The 26,293-nt window shown below is 41.9% G+C and overlaps 1 protein-coding gene across 19 annotated transcripts in view; it reads right to left on the bottom strand.

Moving 5' to 3' along the window:
- Positions 1–26,293, bottom strand: part of CADPS (calcium dependent secretion activator) — a 403,228-nt gene that overhangs the window by 201,032 nt on the left and 175,903 nt on the right. The window lies entirely within an intron of this gene.

The raw sequence follows: 26,293 nt of genomic DNA, 5'->3' as shown, positions 1-26,293 counted from the left end.
CCGTACGCAGCATCATCCGTCGGTAAAAAATTCTCTGTACTGCCAGTTCGTCACACTCGCTATTTGGGTATGTTTGTTTGTTTATATGCCTCTAACACACGCATAACAACTCAAAATTGCATTTCCATGTATGTCTAACAGCTGTTCGACGATATTGTTGATCGGTTCTTGTGTCAGGACAAATGTACTTTTCGGACATCTACCAGCCGCACAGATAGTACAGAGAGCCGGAATAAATCACGTTCATTGGGTTTGAATGACTGTCCAGGCCAGTGCTGTCTCGAGTGGGCGATAGATCTCAAGGGTTCCTACCAAGGCATTACATTGGCGGGAACAAGCCTATAGTGTTGGAATGGAGTGAGTGGCTCCATGCAAAGCCACTTTCATAGTTGTTCAAAGGGCTGTATTGAGGTTAGACATATCTCGCTGAGAGAGTAGTGATTAGACTGAAAAACGTTTAGATCATGTACATAGGTTTCACTATTGTAGGGTACACGCTTGTTCAGATTCACAGTGTTAGACTATGCATGGGGCGCGCAAACTTTGTTCAATATTAAACTGGTCTCACGAGACTAATCTACATGCAGAAGGAGTAGAGTGGTACAGACTTCGCATAACACTTTGTAGGAGTTCTGTACTGCGCATCTGGTGGCTGTGAGATGATTAGGTTTGAGAACTCACCCTGAAAGGAGAGCGCTGTAATCTGGATGATAACTAAGTCTTTACATCCTTTTAACCCGTTCTTGTAATTTTATGGTGTGTATACGCCTTGTACCAACTATAATTCCTGCAAAATTATATGTAGGCTCTGCGGGCAAGACACCATTCTAACACGCCTATATTAATAGATAGACAGACGTATTAAATGCAAAGCACATAAGTGCATTTTACGGGCTATCCTGTGTAACAGAATGGATAGCGGGTTCTGCAAATTAATGCGACTTTCTAGCAAACATGTCATTCACATGTCATTTAATACAGAGCAGAGAGTTGTATTCATGCTCTAGGCAGGAAGGGGTTACAGTGCCCCCTCTGCTTTCTGTGTTCCAGTCTTAGCGGACATGTCCGCGCAAATGGCATGGATCTACGCACCTGTTGGATTGCAATCTCTCCAGCCTTAGAATACTATTAGTCTCATTCTGTGCTACCTACAAAGCACAGTCTCAGGGCCGCAAACACGCTGCATACGGATAGTCTTTGTATACAGTCTTATCTACATTACACTGTCTGTATACTGAGTAGGAAGGTGTTCCCCCTCTTCTCCCCACACCCCCCTCTCCCATTGTCCGCCCATTGTCTGTACACGGTTGCACATTCATGGTAATAACATAGAGGGTTTCAGTACGCGGAGTGAATGCTCCCCTCGGCTGCGTTGGATCCTTCTTACATTGACACTATCCCCACAGAGGGCTTGATTAACATACTGGTGGCGTTACGGGAAGCCATACAGGCATCCGATTAGGAGTACTGATCATATGTAGATATGAGAGAACGCCGCTCTGACTTTCTTTGACCTGCTCATCATTGTGGGGGTCTTTGAATCAATGTATTTACACTACAAACAGAGCGTTGTCCGAACCAGTCCTAATTCATCTTCAGTCAGTGCAGCCATATACGTTAAATGGAAAACCCGGCGTACTCCCACGCAGACAAGCACATATGTTACTGAACAAGTGCATCTACGTTCCCACTGCAGTTCTGGTGAGCGAGCCTCGGCGAAGGCAAGTACGTGTTTTTCACAGTACTATGAACAAGATCAGCATATAAAAAAAAAAAAAAAAATGTTTATTCGTATTTCATTTCAAGTCAAGGCCACGATTTGGGCACCTCGAGCCCCGAGGGCTCTACGTACAATCGTACACGCATTCTAGTTTATACGTCCCGACCGACTGGACCCCGGTTTCGGTCAAGCCGTACGATCCTAACTCATTACCACCCACGTTTCGTTCAATGGTATGTCCTCTCTCACTAACTGACCTTCCATCTTAGTTAGCAACTGCTGGCTGTTAGGTTCCTAGGTGTCCACTAGTTATTATTCCCCCTGGCTTCTTTGCCATAGGTTAGTGGTCCCGCGAGGCCAACACCCATCCTCGTACTTGGAGGTACTACGCCCCTCGGGCCAAATCATAGTTAGTCGCCTCGCATTGTGGCATAGAGAGGGCCTCACCTGTCACTCCCATTCTATCTTATGTTTAGCTGTCACCGAGAGGCCGACACCCCGCCACTACGTTTCAGTGGCCACGTTATCCCCTCGCACCAACGCATAGATAGAGCCTCTCACGCCGCTTGGCATCTAGCAGGGCCTCACCTGTCACCAACCTAGAGTAATCGTTTCGCCGCATTGCGGCACTAGCTAGTCAGCCAGCACACACTCACTCACACTCACGCTCGCACTCCTAGTAAGCTGGGGGGGACGGCACACTACAGACCCGTCTCGCATGATCACTATGTTTTAGATCCTATGACCAAATCAGGTATTCCTAGCACTTTGTTTCCCGCTTTGGTTTCGGTTGTGAGTTACATACTCTTACAGTTATGCAAACAGTATGTCAGGACTATCATACTAGGCTAATCCTGTGCTTTCAATACGTTATCTCTTACGGGCTGAGGGTTTGCTAGATACTTAGACATTGCAGTTCAGGGATACCAATTATATATTACCCCAACCTGTCACTCGCTGGTGATCCTTAAATACCACATACACTACGGGCCCAGGCCAAGCTAGTAGAAACCAAGACCAGCGGTTCCTCCAATCAACTTATTTCAGGCATTTCTTACATATATTCAGTTAATTACGTACGTTGGGTCTCACGTTGCCTTTCACGTTACACATTGTACAGGTTAGGCCTTGTATTGGACCATCGTTGGGTCCTCCAGACGCTGACGTACATACAGTGACTGCTTCCAGACTCATGTATCCCAGATATACTATTTATTACTTTGCAACCTATTGGGGGCTTTTAGTACATTGAGTTCTGAATTACCATTTATCGACTCATACTATCACTTAATTATCACATCGACGTCACTTATACAAGCAATGCAGGATAAACTTTAGCAATCTAGTTAGGCCGGGTAAACAGAATTCCCACTTGTTTCATATCGAACATCGAGGCACCACTCTGCCTCCATTTCGTCCAAGCGAATTCCATTCAAACCCTTAATCTACTAATTAGGGACTTGACTGCACGCTTGACATTCACAGGGTCCTCCATGCGCATTCAATTCATTCATCACGCATTTGACGTCGTACACATTTCACGTTATTTAAGTTTACGAAGTCCATCAGGAGTTACTTTCGGTCATGCTAGATGTTTTCGGTTTAGGTTGTAACACCTTAGCACCCTATAATACTAGCATTTACGATCCCAAGCCTACCATGTAACTGCTATAGGGTACTCGCTATACAAACCACGTATCGTCTTTGAATTTAAACTACAATCAAAGCTCCTTTTCAGGTTCCTCTCTTGGGCAAGCATTTCCCTACGGTGAGTCACGGATTTGCATTCTATTCTTCGGTTCGCATCACAACAGTTAGTTTCATCAGGTGCCTGTTACAGTCCTTTTTCGCTGTGGTTCGATGCAGGTAATCACACGTGTACGGTCAGGTTAACGCTTGTCCACAAGAGGTTAACACCCTGCTGCGCGTAGTTAGTACAAGTCCACTTGGCCCAAATCATGGGTAGGGCCTCTCTCAAACACAGGGCTGACGCACGGCCTCGACTCTTATAGGATAGCCCTTATCTTCACCTATTGGTACCCATTAGTTAGCAGCTCTACTACACGTGAGTTTCCATGGGCATCTGAGTTTTGCATATTTTAAACATGTTACGTTTCCTTCCTCCTCACAGCATGCTACAAGAACTAGCTCCAGGTAACAAATTATCTTTAATAAACACAAACCCTGTTGTCTCAAGTCCCCTGCAGCATCCTCCGCCTTAGCCACTTCTGAAGTCCTGACGTCAGACCTTTGCTTAAACGTAACGGTTAGGATAAAAGAACACGCAGTCCAGAATTCCTCTGCTGGTCAAAAAGGTATCGATCATGCCCGGAGTTAGTGTCTACGCAGGTAAAATGTATCTACTAATACTAAGCAAACGTACTCTACGGCTTACGATACGTGTAAGTATTGTATGTGGTTCAAGATAATATGTGCATTCCGATTATAATGGTTGCTTGTACAATTTTTGGCACATCTCTCAAACAGTTCATGCTATACATTCGCTCCTCGTTTATTAGTCTTGGCCTCAATCCAAATTCCTTCTCGGGACATTCATTCCGTATTAGGGCCGCCACAGCAGCCTCTAGTTGTCAAGTTCCAACTCATCTTGTAGAGAAGATGGGACGCTGGAAGTCCTCGGCATACAACCGGTACATTCCAAGTCCAGAGAAGAAATCAGGCTCGCTTTCTATAATATGTCTAAATGATGTTGTTATGTTTAATAAATGTTACATACTTTTTGGCCCTCTTTTTGCAGGCCTAACCTCGCGTCGGTTTCGGCACACCTCAACCGACTCTTATATATTATAAACTACACACACTTTAATGTGCGCCCCTTCCATAATCCCGTACACAAATAGAAGGCGTATGCCTGAAGTTGTGGGAGGGATTTTAAGGCTATTTAAACCCAGCAAACCCCTTACTCACCTGTCTTCGACGATTTCGGAAATTCCCTCCCACCACACCCTCTTAATATATATCATCATATCTGGGTGGGCCCTCTTTTTGCAGGCCTAACCTCGCGTCGGTTTCGGCACACCTCAACCGACTCTTATATATTATAAACTACACACACTTTAATGTGCGCCCCTTCCATAATCCCGTACACAAATATATATATATATATATATATATATATATATATATATATATTTGGGTGTAGAAACAATCGCACTCCTGGGACTTGGTTGAAGTAGTAACATTTAGCTTTTATTTATTCCATATAAAGTATCAATGTTTCAGCTCCAACATGGAGCCTGTCCTGATGAAAGCTCCATGTTGGAGCTGAAACGTTGATACTTTATATGGAATAAATAAAAGCTAAATTTTACTACTTCAACCAAGTCCCAGGAGTGCAATTTTTTCTACACCCATATCTACCGTTACCACAACCATCACTGGGCACTACAAAAGTCTTCTTGGAGTGCAAGCTACTACGATGTATATATATATATATATATATATATATATATATATATATCTTTATTTACTGCTCTTACTTTTTTCCCCTGAACTGATCACTTCTCACTTCATCTCTGAATAAAAAAAATCTACATTTACTGACTGTCCCTTCCCCATCAATCATGTATTTTCCTATAAATCATCACTTTTTTGACACTGCTGGTAGAATTCAGTATCATGACTCAAAACAAACAAGCTCAGCCATCGTATGTTTCGGTTACAGGATTTGGCTACATTTCGACTCAGAGTTCAGAAATTCAAACGCTTGCCCGATCAACCCAAATTCTGAAAAGTTTCAGAGCATTATGAAATGAATGAGGAGACGCTTATCTCCACTCTGTGGTAATGCGTTAAGCTTCACTCTATAGTCTACATCAAACATGACTTACAATACTGTCTCACCAACAACACGATATTTGCTAGAAAACACATGAATTACAATGTCCCATTAACTCCCTTACAATTGTTTTTGCTATTTCATCCATATATCTGAGAAAGAAGTTTTCTACATAGAAATTTACTTAGTAGTCTGGAGACACTGAAAACAGTTTCCTGACCTTGCTGTGTAAGCAACCCATGATTGGCGTGATTTGTTCTCTCTCCTGCTGAGTGTCTGATGTAACAGATCCTCCATAACTGAGAAGGAGGCAATGAGAACTGTGTGAGTTTACTGCCATGCACATGCAGGCTCACTTACATGCAGGCTCACTTACATCAGGAAAGAGGAACAAGAAGAGCAGTACTGTCCTAGCAATTTCTGGACAGATGGCAAGTATCTCAGGGCCTTTTTTCATTAATTTTGAAGTCTCCTGCAAGAAGCCAAACATTTACACGAGCATGCTACCAATCCGTCAGAGACATACATTGTAGCTTTTCATTAAATCACTGCAGAGTTGAAATACTGAATGCATTATGAGTTAAAAAAAAATGGCTTTGCTCATATTCATGACTCTCATAAGTCATCGGAGCTCATAAAATATGATGATGCCAGACAACAAACTAAATGTTGATTGCAATTCTGTGTGAATAATTTGTCTTATCTCAGTGCTGGCATTTAATTGATTGGGTGTACTGCTGTGCACTTAAAATATTAAAAGTCACTGCATTATCTCCCTAGTTTCCTGCCCGGGACATTACGAAGGAAATGTGCTACTCACGTCTGGGTGCTTTTAACTCTTTCAGTGGTTTAGACAGTTGCCAGATGTACCAATGTGTGTAAATGTAGCCAATGCATGCGTTGGTTAAGACAGTCTTGGAAGATGGACTTATGTCAGAGTTCTGATTTTTATGAATTTCTGTCCATTATGTCACGATTCTGGAAACCAAAACACGCTAACACACACACAGAACAGGTGCAGTACCGGACCTTAGAGTGGCCGGGCTAAGCACACAAAGAATAGTCAGGAGACAAGCCAAGTAAGGGGAACCAGAAGACAGAATAACGAGAGACAAGCCGAGGTCAAAGGGTAGGAGAAAGTCACAAGGTCGGATAAACAAGCCAGAGAGTACGTAAACCAGAGAGAAACACAAGTAGAACAGCAATACTAGAAAGCAAAGACCACAACAGGGCAGAGAGAGACAGGAAAGGTAAGTATTTAAACGCATTGCTTAACTCTGATTGGATAATTTCCAATCAGAGTTAACAATCACATGTGGGAGATATCTATACCTCCCACTGTGATTGAGGCACTGTGCCTTTAACGCCGGGTCAGGTGGCTGACCCCGGCGTTTACAAAACTGGGCGGTCTCCCAGCATGCAGCGTCATGCATGCTGCCGCTGGGGGACGAAGAGGAAGACGCGGACGGCATCCGAGGCTGGGAGGATGCCGCTCGCCGAGTGCACGAGGAGAAGGGGACCACGGATGGCTGGAGGGTGAGTGCTGCGAGCGGACTGCAGCCTCCCCTCGCAGCCGCCCGCGGGATCCTGACATTACCCCCCCCCCTCGAAGACCGCCCAGAGGGCGGGAAGCAGAAGGCTTCAAAGGAAACCGGGCATGAAAGGAGCGGACCAAAGAGGGGGCGTGCAGATCAGAGCTCGAAACCCAAGACCGCTCCTCAGGGCCGTACCCCTTCCAATCCAACAGATATTGCAGCCGACCCCTAGAAACACGAGAGTCGAGGAGGGCAGCCACTTCGTACACATCACTAGGGACAGCGCAAGGGGAAACGGGCCGCCCGAGGGGACGAGAGAACCGGTTACACAGCAAGGGCTTCAAAAGTGAGGCGTGAAACGTGTTCGGAATACGCATGGAGGGAGGCAAGTCCAGGGAGTATGAAACGGGGTTAACCCTACGTAACACCTTGTAGGGACCAAGAAATCTGGGAGCAAACTCCATTGAGGGAACCTTGAGACGGAGGTTCCTGGAGGACAACCAAACCCTATCACCCGGAGCATATGAATGGGGCCGCACCACTACGGCGATCAGCAAACTTCTTCTGAGCAGCTGCTGAAAGAGACAGCGCAACATGGACCTGATCCCACATCTTCCGCAAAGAAGCGAGGTGCTGGTCCAAGGCGGGCATTCCCCTGTCGGAGAACGCACCGGGAAGGACAGAAGGCTGAAACCCATAAGCAACCACAAAAGGACTTAAGCCAGTAGACGAATGAGACACCGTATTCCTGGCAAATTCAGCCCACGGAAGGAGGCGAGACCAGTCGTCCTGGTGCGCATTAGTGAAGCAGCGCAAATACAATTCCACAGACTGATTAGCACGTTCGGCTGACCATTAGATTGCGGGTGATAGGAGGAAGCGAACGACAAGGAGACCTCCTTCTCAGCACAAAAGCCCCTCCAGAACCGAGAGACAAATCGAGGGCCCCTGTCAGATACGATATCCCGAGGTACCCCATGTAAGCGGAACACTTCCTTGGCAAACACCTAAGCAAGCTGAACCGCAGAACGCAGATTCTTAAGCGGAATAAAGTGTGCCATTTTGGAGAACCTATCCGTCACAGTTAATATCACTGTCTGCCCATCAGAAGGAGGAAGGTCTACAATAGAATCCATGGATAAGTGGGTCCATGGTGTCTTGGGTACAGATAGAGGCATCAGTAGACCCAGGGGTCTCACATTAGGAGACTTACACTGCGTACAGACCCGACAAGCCTGTATAAAATCCACCACGTCTCGCTTAAGTGAAGGCCACCAGAACTGTTGAAGGAGGCCCTTATAAGTCTTGGTAACCCCCGGATGACCAGCAGTTTTGGCGGTGTGAAATAAAGTTAACAACTTCTTTCTGTCATTTACCTTAACGTATAGTTTACCAACAGGCGTCTCAGGGGGTGCTTGGGTTTGGTATGTCATAATGCTATCAAGGAAAGGAGATGAGATAACCAAACGGGTAGCAGCTATTATCTGAGACGCAGGTACAATAGGTTCGGGAGTGGGGTTAACAGGTTCTAAAGGTTCATACTGTCGAGAGATAGCGTCAGCTTTGGCATTACGGCAACCAGGTCTATATGTAATAACAAATTGGAAGCGCGAAAGAAATAGAGACCATCTAGCCTGCCGGGCGGACAGCCTTCTAGCATCTGCTATATAGGAGAGGTTCTTATGATCTGTTATAACCATAATTTTGTGTCTAGACCCCTCTAATAAGTACCTCCATTCCTTAAAAGCTAACACAATAGCTAATAGTTCCCTGTTCCCAACATTGTAATTCTTTTCTGAATCAGACAACCTTTTTGAAAAGTAACAACAGGGATGGAGGGGTTCGTTATACGATAACCTCTGTGACAGTACTGCTCCCACACCTGATTCAGAAGCGTCTACTTCCATAACAAAGGGAAGGGAAGGATTAGGATGGTGTAGCACTGGGGTAGAGGCAAATGCCTTCTTGAGAGTTTCGAAGGCCTTAAGGGCTTCAGGCGTCCATACCCTGGGGTGTAGACCTTTTTTAGTCAGCTTCGTGATAGGGGAGATAAGCGGTGAAAAGTTTTTAATGAATTTTCTATAATAGTTGGCAAATCCTATAAAACGTTGGATAGCCTTAAGTCCTTGGGGAAGTGGCCAGGACAGTATGGCTTCCAATTTAGAAGGATCCATACTGAAACCTTGTTCAGAAATTTCATATGCTAGGAATTGCACAGAGGTCTGATCGAATAAACATTTTTCTAACTTACAATAAAGTCCGTTCTGTAATAATTTTCTAAGCACCATCCTAACATAATTATGGTGTGTCTTCAAATCAGGAGAATGTACAAGTATGTCATCAAGGTACACCACGGCACAGACATGCAATAGATCCCTAAGGACGTCATTGAGGTCCTGAAACACAGCAGGAGCATTACACAATCCAAAAGGCATGACCAGATATTCGTAATGCCCACTACGCGTATTAAACGCTGTCTTCCATTCGTCATTCTCCTTAATAGGGACAAGGTTATAAGCCCCTCTGAGGTCTAATTTAGTAAAGTACTTAGACCCTTTAACACGATCGAACAACTCAGTGATGAGGGGGATAGGGTAGGCGTTTTTAACCGTTATATTGTTCAGACCCCTGTAGTCTATACATGGCCTAAGGTCACCCTCCTTTTTGGCAACAAAAAAGAAACCAGCCCCAGCAGGAGAGGAGGACCTCCTGATAAAACCTTTACTTAAGGCATCCTGTATGTACTCCTCTATGACCTGGTTCTCTTTTTCGGAAAGAGGATATACCTTACCCCTAGGTGGCATAGTACCCGGTAAGAGGTTTATGGCACAATCATATTCACGGTGTGGGGGCAGTTTATCTGCTTCCCTTTTTTCAAAAACCTTTGTTAGGTCTGCATACACAGGAGGGACAGAAACAGAAAGTGGTTTGGCTGTGGGCACGTTAAGCAAGCCAACAGGACAAACACGGGTCATACAATCCCCTTGACAAGATTTTCCCCAGGAGAGAATCTCCAAAGAACCCCAATCAAGCACGGGGTTGTGTTTAACCAACCAGGGGAAGCCCAAAACGATAGAGGCTGTAGGAGAGTCAATTATTTGAAAGGTTAACCTTTCCCTGTGAAGGGGCCCACGGTCATAACAATTTCTTGGGTTTCCTGGGTCACCAGGTTTTTTTTAAGTGGTCTACCATCTATGGCCTCAACGGCCAAGGGTGTGGCCTTTTGGATCAGAGTCAAGGCTGCGATTTTAGCAAATTTCTCATCCATAAGGTTGTCTGCAGCACCTGAATCGATCAAGGCTTTGGTTGTTATAGTGGTTTGATTGACCAAAAGAGTAACCGTAATAAACGGTCTAGGGATGGACACATGAGGGGTAAAGGTCATAACACCCGAGGCCGACCCCTCTCTAGGCCTTAGGTGCTGAAGTTTCCCTGCAGATTAGGGCAGGTTCTTCAGAGATGCGCCCTCTTCCCAGAATAAAGGCATAACCCCTCCCTTCTGTGATATGTCCTTTCAGCTTCGGTTAACCCTATAGCACCCAATTGCATGGGTTCGGGAGATGGTTGTCTAGGAGGAGGTAAGGCTAGTAATGCGGTACTGGGTAAAGCAGGTAGCACCGATGTATTCATCCGTCTTTGACTACGCCTCTCTCTAATACGGTTGTCGATACGAATGACATAATCTATTACATCATCCAGAAGCACAGGCAATTCTCTGGATGCTCTCTCATCTAATATGTAAGCGGCCAAACCCTCCTGAAAGGCTGTTACGAGGGTGTCGTTATTCCACCCCACTTCAGCTGCTAGAGTGCGGAATACAATAGTATAATCCGCTACTGACCTATTACCCTGTCAGACCCTAAGCAGAGCTTTGCCAGCAGAAGCAATCCTACTGGGTTGATCAAATGTGCGTTTGATAGCGGTCAAAATGTCTGCAAAGGACATTGGGGAAGCATTTTCCCACATGGGATTAGCCCATGCTAAAGCTCTCCCGGACAGGTGGTTAATCAAAAAAAGCAATTTTGGTTCTATCAGTGGGGTAGGAACGAGGATTCATCACCAAATGAATATCAATTTGGTTGAGGAAACCACGACATAACGCTAGATCACTATAGCATTGTGGTGGCGTCATGTGAACTACGTGAGCCGGGACGGGTACGGGATCGGGAATGGGTTCTGGCACAGCAGCAACAGCTTCTTGATCGGTAGGTTGCAAGTGGGCAGTACGAGCCAGTATGGTTTGTAAAGCCTGGGCAAACTGATCCATACGGTGGTCTAAACCATCCATTCTAGCCTCCTGATTCACTAACAGCTGTGGAATGTCAGCAGGTTCCATGGTTGCCCTGTTGTAATGTCACGATTCTGGGAACCAAAACAGGCTAACACACACACAGAACAGGTGCAGTACCGGACCTTAGAGTAGCCGGGCTAAGCACACAAAGAATAGTCAGGAGACAAGCCGAGTAAGGGGAACCAGGAGACAGAATAACGAGAGACAAACCGAGGTCAAAGGGTAGGAGAAAGTCACAGGGTCGGATAAACAAGCCAGAGAGTACGTAAACCAGAGAGAAACACAAGTAGAACAGCAATACTAGAAAGCAAAGACATTTAATGATTTGCTAGCACAGCACTTTCTGGAGACTTTACGTGCCCAGAAATGGGCAAACAGTCTACCAACAGTGTGGCATGGATGGTCTTACAAAGTGTTGCTGAAATTGTGTGGCTTAATTCATCACTGACATATTAGACACACAGACAGATCCAATTTAAAGGTACACTCCAAGAATCATACCCAACATCAACTAAAGCTTGTTCATGTGAAATGAGCTGCATGAATTCTTTAATTATTGTAATTAGTTATTTAACTGTGTTTTTAATCAATTTTAACATTTCTAATATTGCCCATTGGGAAAATTTACCCATGGTTTCTTTATATCGGGGATATATACCAAGAAGGGAACTTTCATCCTGATCGACACCATTCTGTATCTACCTGGAGCCTTTTGGCTCTCATAAAGGTGAGCAAAGTTTTTTTTAGACCTTACAAACTGTATGCTGTATTTCACCTAACACACAGCATAAAGTTGTTCTATATTCTGTTTTCTTTGGAGGAAAAATACCTGACCAGATAGGAGGGGTGCTTCCTTAAAATCACAAAGGCCTTTAAGATTAGATCCTGTCCCTTGAGGCTCTATCAAATATGAGTGGTATTACTTACCACATATCACTATCCATTTTGCATATTACAGTATCACACTATTGTTTGTTTTCTGTTTATTTTCACATTAGTTATTTTTTTTTTTTTTTTAATAAAATCCCATATATCTATGTGGGAAAGCTCTACATCAGTGCTCCCCAACCTTTTTATCGCCGTGGACCGGTAAACATTTGATAATTTTTCCGTGGCCCGCTTGTTTTGATTTAATAAGACAAAAAAAAAAACCAGTCACATATATTAAAAAAACACGCAGACACATACATAGTCAGAAAATCACAAACACAGTCACATAAAGACATAGACTCAAAATTGTGTGTATGTGTGTGTGAGCGGTGCAGTGTGTATGTGAGGGTGGCAGTGTGTGTGAGAGTTGCAGTGTGTGTGTGTTTGGGGCGATGTGTGTATGGGGGGCAGTGTTTGCGGGGCAGTGTGTGTAGTGTGTGTATGGGGCAGTGTTTGGGGGCAGTGTGTGTAGTGTGTGTATGGGGTAGTGTTTGTGGGGCAGTGTGTGTAGTGTGTGTATGGGGCAGTGTTTGCAGTGTGTGTATGGGGCAGTGTTTGGGGGCAGTGTGTGTATGGGGGCAGTGTGTGTAGTGTGTGTATGGGGCAGTGTTTGGGGGCAGTGTGTGTAGTGTGTGTATGGGGGCAGTGTGTGTAGTGTGTGTATGGGGCAGTGTTTGGGGGCAGTGTGTGTAGTGTGTGTATGGGGGCAGTGTGTGTAGTGTGTGTATGGGGCAGTGTTTGTGGGGCTGTGTGTGTAGTGTGTGTATGGGGCAGTGTTTGTGGGGCTGTGTGTGTAGTGTGTGTATGGGGCAGTGTTTGTGGGGCAGTGTGTGTAGGGCTGTGTGTGTAGTGTGTGTATGGGGCAGTGTTTGTGGGGCAGTGTGTGTAGGGCTGTGTGTGTAGTGTGTGTATGGGGCAGTGTTTGTGGGGCAGTGTGTGTAGGGCTGTGTGTGTAGTGTGTGTATGGGGCAATGTGTGTAGTGTGTGTGTATGGGGCAGTGTTTGTGGGGCAGTGTGTGTAGTGTGTGTATGGGGCAGTGTGTGTATGGGGGCAGTGTGTGTATGGGGAGTAAGGAGGGTAGGGAGGCTTTTTTTAATTTATTTAATTAAAAATAATATATTGATGTCCCCCCTCCCTTCTTACCTTTACTGGGAGGAGGGGGGACATTTCTTAGTCCCTGGTGGTCCGGTGGGGAATCCCTGGTGGTCCGGTGGTGGTGAGATGAACTCTAGCCCAGTTACAGGGCTAGAGTTCACTCTCGCGAGATTTGGAGCGTTGCCGTGGTTACCGCGGCAACGCTCCAAATCTCGCGAGAGGAGGACCCGGAGGAGCTGCAGGTAAGAGCTCCCGGGTCCTCTCTCACTCCCTCCCCTGCCGGCTGTCAGCAATGTGCCTGCAGACCGGGGAGGGAGATCTCTGATCTCCCCTCCGGTCCGCAGGCACATTGCAGGGCTGGCACTTGGGCAATGCCAGCCCTGCATTAGCCGGCAGGCTCGCACACCCCTGGGCGGCCCGGTACCGTTTGATCCACGGACCGGTACCGGTCCGCGGCCCGGGGGTTGGGGAACACTGCTCTACATCACTTGCACTTCTATCTAGGGATCGTCACTTGATAACAGTATTTTTTTTTTCTCAGCCAGTATGTCAGGAGATCTATTGAAGTTCCTGCTTAGAAACTTCCATCTCTCTGTCCTCCATAGTGGAGGTGGAAAATAGCTCTAGGCAGACCTTAGGTAAAAATTCAAACCATTCAAAAAAAACTGTTTGATTGCTTACAATGGGAGAGTGGAGCAAGCTGTAAGGTTATGGTATTTGGAGTGTTACTTTAGGAAACATGAGAATGTTTAGTTATATTGGGGGGGCGGTTAGGGTTAAGACATACAAGATTTAAGTGGGATTAAGAGACACATAAGAAGTAGCAGTGCGCTAAGAGACGAGACGGTAAAAGGCAATAAGAGACACACAAGGAGGGTCAGGAAAAAAATGCACAAGTGGATGAGGAACACGACACAAACATTGAATCTACTTTATTGGCATAGTAAGGAGTAACCTATGGCAAATCAGCTAAACTGGAAAAAATCTCCAACTTAACTATTTTCAGATCAGATCCATAGGCCTAGATATTGCATTTCCCTTACCCTTTAACAGGGCCAGGAAAAGGGTGTGACCAGGGAGGGGCGCTGTGAGAAGTTTTCACAGAGGGTGCCAAAAGGCCTAAGGCCTGCCTTGATTGCAAACCAGTATAACCCTAAAACCTATAGGTCTTTACACCTAGGTATCAGTATCAATGTCAGATACTACTGTCAATGCCAGTTGACACTTGGAAATTGTATGTAACTGTTAAGAGGTCTTGAAGATATAAAGCTGCTTCAGAATTAGAAGACAAGTTAAGAGTCAATAGAATGTGTGATAGGCAGATTACAGGACAGCAGCTTCAAGCACAGTTTAAAACTGATCAAAATAAGCAAGTCTGGCTTTCAGTTGTGAAGAGAGGACTTTGACCTGTAAGTTTGACTAATTAAGTGTCAGTAAAAAGTCATTGCTAAGGTAGCGAAATAAGAAAATAGGCTTGTCTGGACAATGGAACCTTAATTGAAGACTGGAAGAAGGACTTATGGATCGAAGAATTTAAAATATTCCAAGACACAGTTCTGCTTATTACACTGAACGTTTTTTTTATTTTTATTTTAAATCACTAATTAAGAGGAACTGGAAAATCATCATTCCCCCAGATTTTAATAAAGTTAAGTAAAAAGAATCCAGATAAAACAAATGGAGTGCTCCAAATGCAAACAATTCGATTTATGCACTTTGTAACTGAGACAATTTACATAAACTTTATATCAGTAAACTTTTTACAAGTATGTATGTGTGTGTGTATCATTCAACAGTCCACTATGTCTTGATATAAAGTAATGCCCACACCATTTTTAAGCAATTTAGTAATGACACCTTTATTTAACTAGGCATAAGTGATGCCAAGTCAATCTTCTACTGCCCACAAGAGGGCACTCTAACAAAACATACATTTAGTCAAATGTTTGTGGAAATACTACAGATTGCCAAAAAAAATAAAATAAAAAAACCCAGAAACATTTGTGTATAATAATGATAATTATATATAATATGTAATTGCAAGAGTATATTTTGATTTTATTTTTGTGAGAGGGAAATGATTGCATCACAATGCATCAGGAAAGCTTATAATTTATACTGAATGGGGAGGAGAAAACATAGAAACATAAAAACATAGAAACATAGAATGTGACAGTAGATAAGAACCATTCTGCCCATCTTGTCTGCCCAATTTTCTAAATACTTTCATTAGTCCCTGGCCTTATCTTATAGCTAGGATAGCCTTATGCCTATCCCACGCATGCTTAAACTCCTTTACTGTGTTAACCTCTACCACTTCAGCCAGAAGGCTATTCCATGCATCCACTACCCTCTCAGTAAAGTAATACTTCCTGATATTATTTTTAAACCTTTGTCCCTCTAATTTAAGACTATGTCCTCTTGTTGTGGTAGTTTTTCGTCTTTTAAAAATAGTCTCCTCCTTTACTGTGTTGATTCCCTTTATCTATTTAAATGTTTCTATCATATCCCCCCTGTCTCGTCTTTTCTCCATGCTATACAAAGAACATGTGCCAGTATTGCTTGCCAGATAGGCAACCAGGGCTGGCCATGTACACATTTGTACTGAGGAAGAAGTCCTGCATGAATGGTCTGCAATGAGATAACTCAGCATACAGTGCATTTAATGATGCTTTTGCATATTGCACTCTATGGGACTTTCTTGTTTCCCCTTAGAGAAGGTCACCAAAAAGAAAAAGAAATATATTAGGAAGCAGAAAAGGGAATCCAAATAAAGACTATGCAATCAGATGCAGAACTGTTATCAGTTATTGCACAATAAATCATTCAAATTTGAGTATTTAAAGGAACACCTCAAACACCATAACTACTACAGCTCACAGACACTCTCAGCTAATGAGCTTTGTACCACTAACCAGTGTTTCCTGCAAAACCCAGCTAAACTGTCAAACTGTACAACAGCAGTTTAAATATTTAACATGGGATGACATCAGGGCGCTCCTAGCACCACTATGGTACTTGGAGTGTTCCTTTAAGTAAATAATGGATCTCATGAATTATGTGTGTTCCTGTGCATTACTCAAATCCTATTTTTGAAATACATTTTTCATTGGTTTTAAATTGCATTAAATGTGCACACTGATTGCAATGTGCATAAAATGCTTGCATCACAATTTGCTAAAAAAAAAAAAAAAAACCTGAACTAAATACAACAGTTGTCAGTGGTCACAGATCGGCTTTGATTAATAATATAAAGCAAATCATATTTTATTCCTTTTCTGATGCTATTGTGACAGATGGCACAACTTAAGGATAAGTGTTTCTATTTCCACTAATCTATGTATTCCGTTTTATCTATTTGAAACTTTTTAAATAATTCACAGTGCTTCTAGGCCCTTAAAAACAACCTTCCAGAGGATCTCTCATTTGGGCTCACTGATAAACTTACTTTCATGTTCCAAATTCATCTTTCTTAAGCTTACGTAGATATTTATGTTTACTGTACAGTAGACTGTTTACAGTCTACTGTAAAGTATAGACAATAGAATGATAAAGTGTGATGGCCTGCCACCACTTCAAGTTACCTACCAGTTATATTACCATATACCAATCATGGCTGACTTATGACATTGCAGCTACTGTGCACTACATTTACTTTGATGCTCAGGCAACTCTTTGGCTAGCTTATTATTAAAGGGACACTATAGACACCCAGACCACATTAGCTCATTGAAGTTGTCTAGGTGCACTATCCCGGGTTTCTTAATCCTGCAAAGGTAATTATTGCAGTTTTAAAAAAAAAAATTGCAATAATTACCTTTCAGGGTTAACTCCACCTCTAGTGGCTGTCTACGAAGTCTCTCCTGCCGGATGACGTTGGCGGGGGAGGGGCAGGGGCAGGGGAGGAGCGAAGGCGCACCCGGCCAGTGTTTGTAGAGTGCTGATAAGATCTGATCCTCGCTGTATTATTGCGTCACCCTCCATTGCAGCACTGAAATGGTGTTGCGGTTTCTATGGTTTCCTATGGAGCATCCGTGCGCTGATCTGATCCATTAACTAACTGACAATGCAGCAGAATTGTGCCGGCTGGTGAATATCACATAGCCTTACTTTCTGCAATGCCAATGTAGGCAAATGTTTTTTTTCATTGCTTGAACTAAGAGTTTTAAATTTTATTGTTTATTTTGGGGTTTTTATTGAATACTGATCACGGGGCTCATCTGTAATCTAAAGGAAACACAGGCCAAGGATGTGGATGGCTTAAGAAGGGAAATTCCAATTTCTGGCCGAAATAACTAAATTTGAAAAATGTATTGCTATTTTTTCAGCTCTGCTTTTTTATCCAGAAACTCACTTGTCAATGATCCACGTTTCCCGTTTTAATGAGCAAGCCCCGACCAGGTTTTAAAAGTGATGAAGAACAAGGCGAATAATGAGCATAAGAAAACCTTTGTTTTAGTTTGAAAAGTGAATCAATAACTCAGCACGACACTGCACATCACATTTACTCACACTGCTCTGAAGGCTCTCCAGTACAATTTCGCACCGTGCTTCTAGAATTCTTACATCCAGTACTTAGAGACACAGATTTACAAGTGTCTGAAAAAAATGCATGAGCAATCTCTGCCACTAGGTGGTATTATATGGCTATGAATGTCGTAATAATATTTTATTTCTTGGTACAGTCGGTAAATTGTAACAAGCACAGCTTGAGAGCGAAAGTGTTTTTCACTTTGACATTTTTTGCCAAATGTGATGGAAAATGGAGTGATAGATATAAAGTAGCACTGCGGGGAAAAGAAATAGCTAATTTAAAGAATGGATCAGCTTATTTTTGTTTGTTTGCTTGTTTTTCTGAGATTTAAAACTGGATGGGGTGGTCAGTATTGTAACCCCCGACACCCATTGTTTTTATCTGCTTTGTTTAAAACAATAAATTTTTCTAAAAAAAAAAAAAAAAAATACGTTAGTAAAATAGTTAGTTACATGGAAGGCTGGATTAAACTAGACTTTTGGGTTTATTCAACAAACTGAAAACTGTAATGAATTTAAATAGCAAATTGTAGGATAAAATTATTAAACTGCGCAGGATCGCCTCTTTGGGTGCTTAAAGGGACACTCCAGGCACCCAGACCACGTCTGCCCATTGGAGCGGTCTGGGTGCCAACTCCCACTACTCCTAACCCTGCAAGTGTAATTATTGCAGTTTTTTACAAACTGCAATAATTACCTTGCCGGGTTAACTCCACCTTTAGTGGCTGTCTACCAGACAGCCACTAGAGGGAACTTCCTGCTCTATAGCACAGAAAACCTGTGCTAGAGCGTCGCTGGACGTCCTCACGCTGTGTGAGGACCTCCAGCGTCGCTCAAATCCCCATAGGAAAGCATTAAAAATTGTTTTCAATGCTTTCCTATGGGGAGAACTAATGCGCATGCGCGGCATTGCCGCTCATGCGCATTAGGTCTCCTCGGCCGGTGGGTGGGATCAGTCTCGCCCACCGGCCGACGGAGACAGAAGGAGGAGCGGCGCGTCAGTGAGTGTTTGTCTTTTAGCGAGTGTGTTTCAAATTAGTTATAGTGTGTGTATGGTGGGCGTGTTTTTTTTTTTCTTTTTTTAGGGAGGAGCAGCATGTCATCTTTAGACCCATGCAGCACAATGTCTTGAACCAGCCCTGCCTCTCACCATGCCAGTCACCCCCTCTCAGTCTATCACAGTCCTCACCTGAAGATAGTCATCTTCATACACTGTCACCTACCGCACATGAAATACATTGTCACCATAAACACAAAACATACACATGTACACAATGCCAGAGACACACACACTCTGTCTTATTTAATAAATAACATTGTACTTACTTAACTACCTTTCGTGTTAAAATAAGTTATTAAACCTTTAGTTTAAGACCTATAAGTAAAACATTGAATTAGCATCAAACTTTCTAATCTCTTTATTTGAAGTTAATACATATAGGAGGTTTTAAGTGGCGAGAGATATTGAATGAGGGTGCGTGTGTGGAACTGGAGAAGTGTGGCCAGGGAGGGATGCTGTGGAGATTTTTTGCACAGGGCGCATGAAGTCCTAATGACGGCCATGAAGCTGTGACTGACTGTAGCTAAGTTGAAGAATTATTATTATATATGTGTACATTTTGGAATTCATTTTTAATTCACTCTTAATCAAGGATTGGTGATTAATCCCACAATGTGCATAAACATACTGGGGGTTACCAACATACTGAATAATATACATGTAAGAGTTTATATAATTTTCAAATAAATGTTACCTTGTCACTGGAGTTGCTAACGATACCAGAAAAGGGAAATATTTCTCATCCTATCTGAGATAGTTAGTAAACTAATAGCAGCCAGAACAAATTAAATATTACTTCCATTCATCTTACCATAAAGCGCTTATCATTACATGTTTCATTGACCCATGCCCTGTAAATGCTAGACTGGAAGTAACGAAAACCCTACAAAAATGTAACAATTACAATGTCTGCAAACAAATTTACAGCAATTTTGTATAATGCCTGTAGATGGCAGCAGTGGTACCTGCTTGCGTTTGATTACTCATGCATTCAAGCATTTAAAGATCATTTGATATAGGCTGCCTAACATTAGTGAACATGGTTTTATTACCTATATGTAAAAGCCAAATACGCTTAGGTGACCTGAGCATTGGGCAGATATAGCATACAAATAAAAATACAAAATGGAAAAAAGGTGTGAAAAATATTGTACTCATCAATCTATGCATGTTGACATCATTACATAGAAAATAGTTCTACACTATATAGATTTGCCTGCAGAATGACTGTATAATTTATTAAAGTGGGAATTGTGGAGGATCGACAACAGAACAGGTAATCTTATATCAAAAGTTTTGAACTGGAAATATGCGGTTTAACTATTATTTCTAGCTCTGGAAATTTGCCCTAAAATGTTTAATTGTTAATCCTTCACATTACCCACTTCAGTGACTAAACCCTTTTCTACAATACAATATCAATCTAATTCTACTAGAAATAGAACAGGTACTAGAAAGTTATTTAAGAATCTGCTCTAGCCATAATGATAGATCTCAAAATATATCATTAAAGGAGCACTATAGAGTCAGGAACACAAACATGTATTCCTGACCCTATAGGGTTAAAACCACCATCTAGCCCCCTGCCCCTTCATGCCTCCCTAAATATAGTAAAATCTTACTTGCATTCAAGCCTGAAGCTGCTGGCTTTGTCCATATTTTCTTTAGACCTGCCCACTGTCTGCTGACATCAGCAGAAGTGGTAGCCTTATCCAATCATAATGGTTCCCCATAGGATTGGCTGAGACTGACAAAGAGGCAGATCACGGGCAGAGCCAGCACAATTAAAACACAGCCCTGACCAATCAGCATCTCCTCATAGAGATGAATTGAATCAATGAATCTCTATGAGGAAAGTTCAGTGTCTGCATGCAGAGGGAGGAGACACTGAAAGTTTTCATGAATTTTAGGCAGCCATGACCCAGTAAGGATATCTAACAGCCATCTGCCGAGTGGCCAGTGAAGTTATCACTAGGCTGTAATGTAAACACTGCATTTTCTCTGAAAAGACAGTGTTTACAGCAAAAATACTGATGGTAATGATTCTACTTACCAGAACAAATTCAATAAGCTGTAGTTGTTCTGGTGACTATAGTGTCTCTTTAACATTTACTAACTTTTTTACCTAGTCACTAATAGGTATCACAGCATGGTCACACAAGGAGTAAAGAAGCATAATGTATGAATATTTCTGGACATGTGCCATTGTGAACTACTATCAGCAGGTCTCTTGCTTTGTGAGTCCATGGATAGGTCTGTATGCTTTACAAAGACTCCCCACTAATGAGAGAGAGCAGATTGTGCTGGTCAAATGAACTGCTGGCTAATGTTTTTCACTTAATACAACTTATTTGAGTTCATATCCCACCATGATTGTATAACACTATGTTTTCTGCATTGATTAAATGCTTTTTAGATATCTAGCATTTGTGGCTTTCTTATGTTAAATGGGATTAGAATATCTCTTTCGAATTCCAGAAGGACGTTTTTTATAAACGACCCTCTTGCAAAAAAAGGATTAAATATAACGCTGCATGCTGTTTCTTGTTCCTCTGCTAATTCGCTTTCTTTCTCTTTTTTTCATGTCCTGTACCACACTTTTTTTTGTAGATATCTAGAATTTGTGGCTTTCTTATATTAAATGGGATTAGAATATCTCTTCCGGATTCCAGAAGGGCATTTTTTATAAACGACCCTCTTACAAAAAAAAGGATTAAATATAACGTTGCATGCTATTGCTTGTTCCTCTGCTAATTAGCTTTCGTTCTCGTTTTTTTTTTCATGTCCTCTACCACGTGAATATATATTTAACAAAACCGTCTGTTTCTACCTAAAGTTTTGCTTACATCAGGGTAGGTAGTCTTTTGCACAACAGCTATTTTTAAAACCCCATTGCCAGCTTATTGTATGGTGGTATTCATAAATTGATCAAGTATCACAGCACTTAAACTTTTAGGGCTCTAGACCTAATGTAGTCAGCATTACTATTTTGTTGTTAAATGTTGGAATATTTGAAAGTAAAAGATTCAGGGAACATCCAAAAATACCTGAAAAATGCTGCTTTACATGATGTGCACACAGTTATATCACCAATACAGTGACATAAATCATATATTCCTGAAACAAAACTGATAGCATCATTATTAGATAAAAAAAAAAAAAAAAAAAGCATTGTGCTTTAAGTAGCAATTAGACGTAATTATTTTCTGCCTGAACACTGTATTATATAACCCAGGGTAAGTCTTTCTGATGAGTGTTTCCTAAGCTGTTCAACAAATAGTCCACCAAAAATGTGCTAAATTAATAGCTGACAACACGTTTAAAGACATTTTTCAAAGTGATTTTTTTATGGCCCCATATAATTATCTCTTGTTTGTTTATTGGCATAGCCCAGCTGCAAAATAAACAGAATTGTTCATCAACTGCACTTCTCCCTCAAAAAAGTACCAATGCACGAAACACATAGTAGGCTGTTTGGTTCTCACCCTTAATGTTCTTTGGTTTCCATCCTTCCAGTCTTTGTTTTTTCTTATTGTGGAGTAAAGGCTATGGGAAATTAAATCTGTTCCTTGACATTCCCTTCATGGGGTCTAATGCAATTTTGCTGCAGCCACTTTCTAATGTGAAGTCTTTAAACCAAACCAGCCTGATCTCCATAATACTAGGTATGATCTGTCCACCCACATGCTGTCGCTTATATTAGGTGAACTCTATAGTGCTACAAAACTGTATTCCTAACAGTATAGTCTCGCTGAACCTTTGCGGCCCTTCCGCCACAGTCAAGAAATGGTTAAAAACTATTTTTTCACTTACCTGATTCCAGCACCAAGATTGTGGCGATCCAGGACAAGTGTCACACACGCATTTCGCCTTCCCCATAGGAAAGCATTGAATCCATATTTTCCTATTGGGTTTTTCAAGATGCTGGACATTCCCATGCAAAGCATGAGGATATCAAGCATCGTTTCACGGAGTTAAACTCCATGAAACTGCAGGAAGCACCACTAGAGGCTGTCTGATTGACAGCCACTAGAGCCAGTCATTGCCCTGCAATGTAAACATTGCAGAGTTAAGTGGACACTGGAGGCACCCAGACCACTTCAGTTATTGCACTTAGTGCTGCAATGTAAAAATTGCAGTTCCAGAGAACTGCAGTGTTTACATTGCAGCTCTAAGTCTGCCCACAGTGGCTGTCTACCAGAAAGTCACTGGGGGCGCTTCCCGGAATCCAAGCGGACCTTTGTTCCATTATCTGACGCTGGACGTCCTCCTCAACCATCAGATTTTCCACATAGGAAAGCATTGCATAATGCTTTCCTATGGGGAGGTCTAATGCGTGCCCGGCCATTAGATCTCCCCCGCCGGCTGACGAGGGAGGGGGGGCTATTAAACCTATAGTGCCAGGAAAACAGCTTTATATGATCCATTTAAGGGGACAGTGACTTCAATGAGATTAAGTGATCTGGGTACCTATAGTGCCCCTTAAAGAGACAACAATTTTGTTTTATTTATTTATTTATTTTGCCTAAAAGTTGTATTATCATCCATTAGGGTACACAAAATAAGCAGTTGAGAAACTGAAATAAAACACGTAGAATTCGACAGAGTATCTTTTTTATAAAGAGAGGGACCCAAAGTTGGACTGTCTTTAGTGTTTTCTAGAGGAGGACATTTGTTATAGTTTTTTGGAAGGGAATGGCAGCTGATAGCTCTGGCTACTGACAACTTTATTTGTTTTAAATAATTTTTGGTCTCTTTAGTTTCTCTAGAAACGCTTGTTAACAAATTTTTTTACTACACATTTTCACTAAACTCCAATCAACCCTGCCTCATAAAATATCCATAACAGTGGTTTTTTTTCATGAACAACATAACGTCTAAGTAGTCTCTATAATACATGCAGTAGCATTTCAGAAAATATTTTATCTGCCAAACTATAACAGGAAGTATCAAAAAAGGTAGGTGCACAATATTTAGCTTATACATATACTTACCTGAAGCTGACTTTACTTCTTTTGTGGATAACACATTCCAATGAAACATCGCTACTTTGAATACTTTTTTGATTTTTAAATCTGACACAAATTCATTATATTTTTGTCGGATATTTTTGTTGTAAGAGACTGAGAAAATTGCTCCAGGCATCTTGAGCTAACATATCTCATTTATGAAACAGGGTATAAGAGCATCAGGGAAATCCTGAACAATTTAGCATTACAAGTACTAATAATTGAAATATGGGTACACTTTGGAATAAGAAAAAAATAAAATATACATTTTTTTTTGTTTTGTACCTGTCCCACTAAATTATAAAACCTATCTATTTTGTTTAGTTAAAAGTTAGAAGTTTCAAGATGAACTTGAATGCACCAAGCACCAGCATATCTTAATTATAGATGTGTTATGCAGTCTATCAGACAAGGGGTTAAAACGTAATGAAAAAACAATAAAGCTGTAACAGCAATTATATTAATTACTATAATTATAAATAATAAATGTAACCTTTGGAAAATACAAACATTATGTCATTATTACGCTCTGAACTAATTGTTTTTCACAGATTTTGTTTGTTCAGGCAAGTATGAGAAAATATAGACTGAAATAAGCGTCTGTGTTTTTATGGTTTGAAAATGTCACAAGGCACATTTATTGTCACTTTTATTCGGTGCAGTGGAAGATAATGGTTATGCAAAATACGGAAAGGATTGTTGACAGTCGGGGAGACTACATTGAACTAGATACTCATCAGATATACAGTTGCAAAAAAAAGTATGTGAACCCTTTGGAATGATATGGATTTCTGAACAAATTGGTCATACAATGTGATCTGATCATCATCTAAGTCACAACAATAGACAATCACAGTCTGCTTAAACTAATAACACACAAAGAATGAAATGTTGGCATGTTTTTATTGAAAACACCATGTAAACATTCACAGTGCAGGTGTAAAAAGTATGTGAACCCTTGGATTTAATAACTGGTTGAACTTCCTTTGGCAGCAATAACTTAACCCAAACCAGACGTGCACAACGTTCAGGAGTAATTCTTGACCATTCCTCTTTACAGAACTGTTTCAGTTCAGCAATATTCTTGATATGTCTGGTGTGAATCGCTTTCTTGAGGTCATGCCACAGCATCTCAATCGGGTTGAGGTCAGGACTCTGACAGGGCCACTTCAGAGGCGTATTTTCTTCTGTTTAAGCCATTCTGTTGTTGATTTACTTCTATGCTTTGGGTCATTGTCCTGTTGTAAAACCCATCTTCTGTTGGGCTTCAGCTGGTAGACAGATGGCCTTACGTTCTCCTGCAAAATGTCTTGATAAACTTGGGAATTCATTTTTCCTTCAATGATAGCAATCCGTCTAGGCCCTGACGCAGCAAAGCAGCCCCAAACCATGATGCCCCCACCACCATACTTCACAGTTGGGATGAGGTTTTGATGTTGGTGTGCTGTGCCTCTTTTTCACCACACATAGTGTTGTGTGTTTCTTCCAAACAACTCAACTTTGGTTCCATCTGTCCACAGAATATTTTGACAGTACTGCTGTGGAACATCCAGATGCTCTTGTGCAAAGTGTAAACGTGCAGCAATGTTTTGTTTGGACAGCAGTGGCTTCCTCTGTAGTATCCTCCCATGAAATCCATTCTTGTTTAGTGTTTTACGTATTGTAGATTCGCTAACAGGGATGTTAGCATTTGCCAGTGACTTTTGTAAGTCTTTAGCTGACACTCTAGGATTCTTCTTCACCTCATTGAGCAGTCTGCGCTGTGCTCTTGCAGTCATCTTTACAGGACGGCCATTCCTAGGGAAAGTAGCAGCGGTGCTGAACTTTCTCCTTTTATAGACAGTCTTACCGTGGACTGATGAACAGCAAGGCTTTTGGAGATACTTTTATAACCCTTTCCAGCTTTATGCAAGTCAACAATTCTTAATCGTAGGTCTTCTGAGAGCTCTTTTGTGCAAGGCATCATTCACATCAGGCAATGCTTCTTGTGAAAAGCAAACCCAGAACTAGTGTGTGTTTTTATAGGGCAGGGCAGCTGTAACCAACACCTCCAATCTCATCTCATTGATTGGACTCCAGTTGGCTGAAATGTCACTCCAATTAGCTCTTAGAGATGTCATTAGTCTAGGAGTTCACATACTTTTTCCTCATGCACTGTGAAGTTTTACATGGTGTGTTCAATAAAAACATGGCAACATTTCATTCTTTGTGTGTTACTAGTTTAAGCAGACTGTGATTGTCTATTGTTGTGACTTAGATGATGATCAGATCACATGTTATGACCAATTTATGCAGAAATCCATATAATTCCAAAGGGTTC

Source organism: Pelobates fuscus, chromosome 7, assembly GCF_036172605.1.
Source record: "Pelobates fuscus isolate aPelFus1 chromosome 7, aPelFus1.pri, whole genome shotgun sequence".
In the NCBI taxonomy this organism is placed as follows: domain Eukaryota; kingdom Metazoa; phylum Chordata; class Amphibia; order Anura; family Pelobatidae; genus Pelobates; species Pelobates fuscus.
The sequence above is the reverse complement of the archived record's forward strand: the minus strand, read 5'-3'. Positions and strand labels throughout refer to the sequence as shown.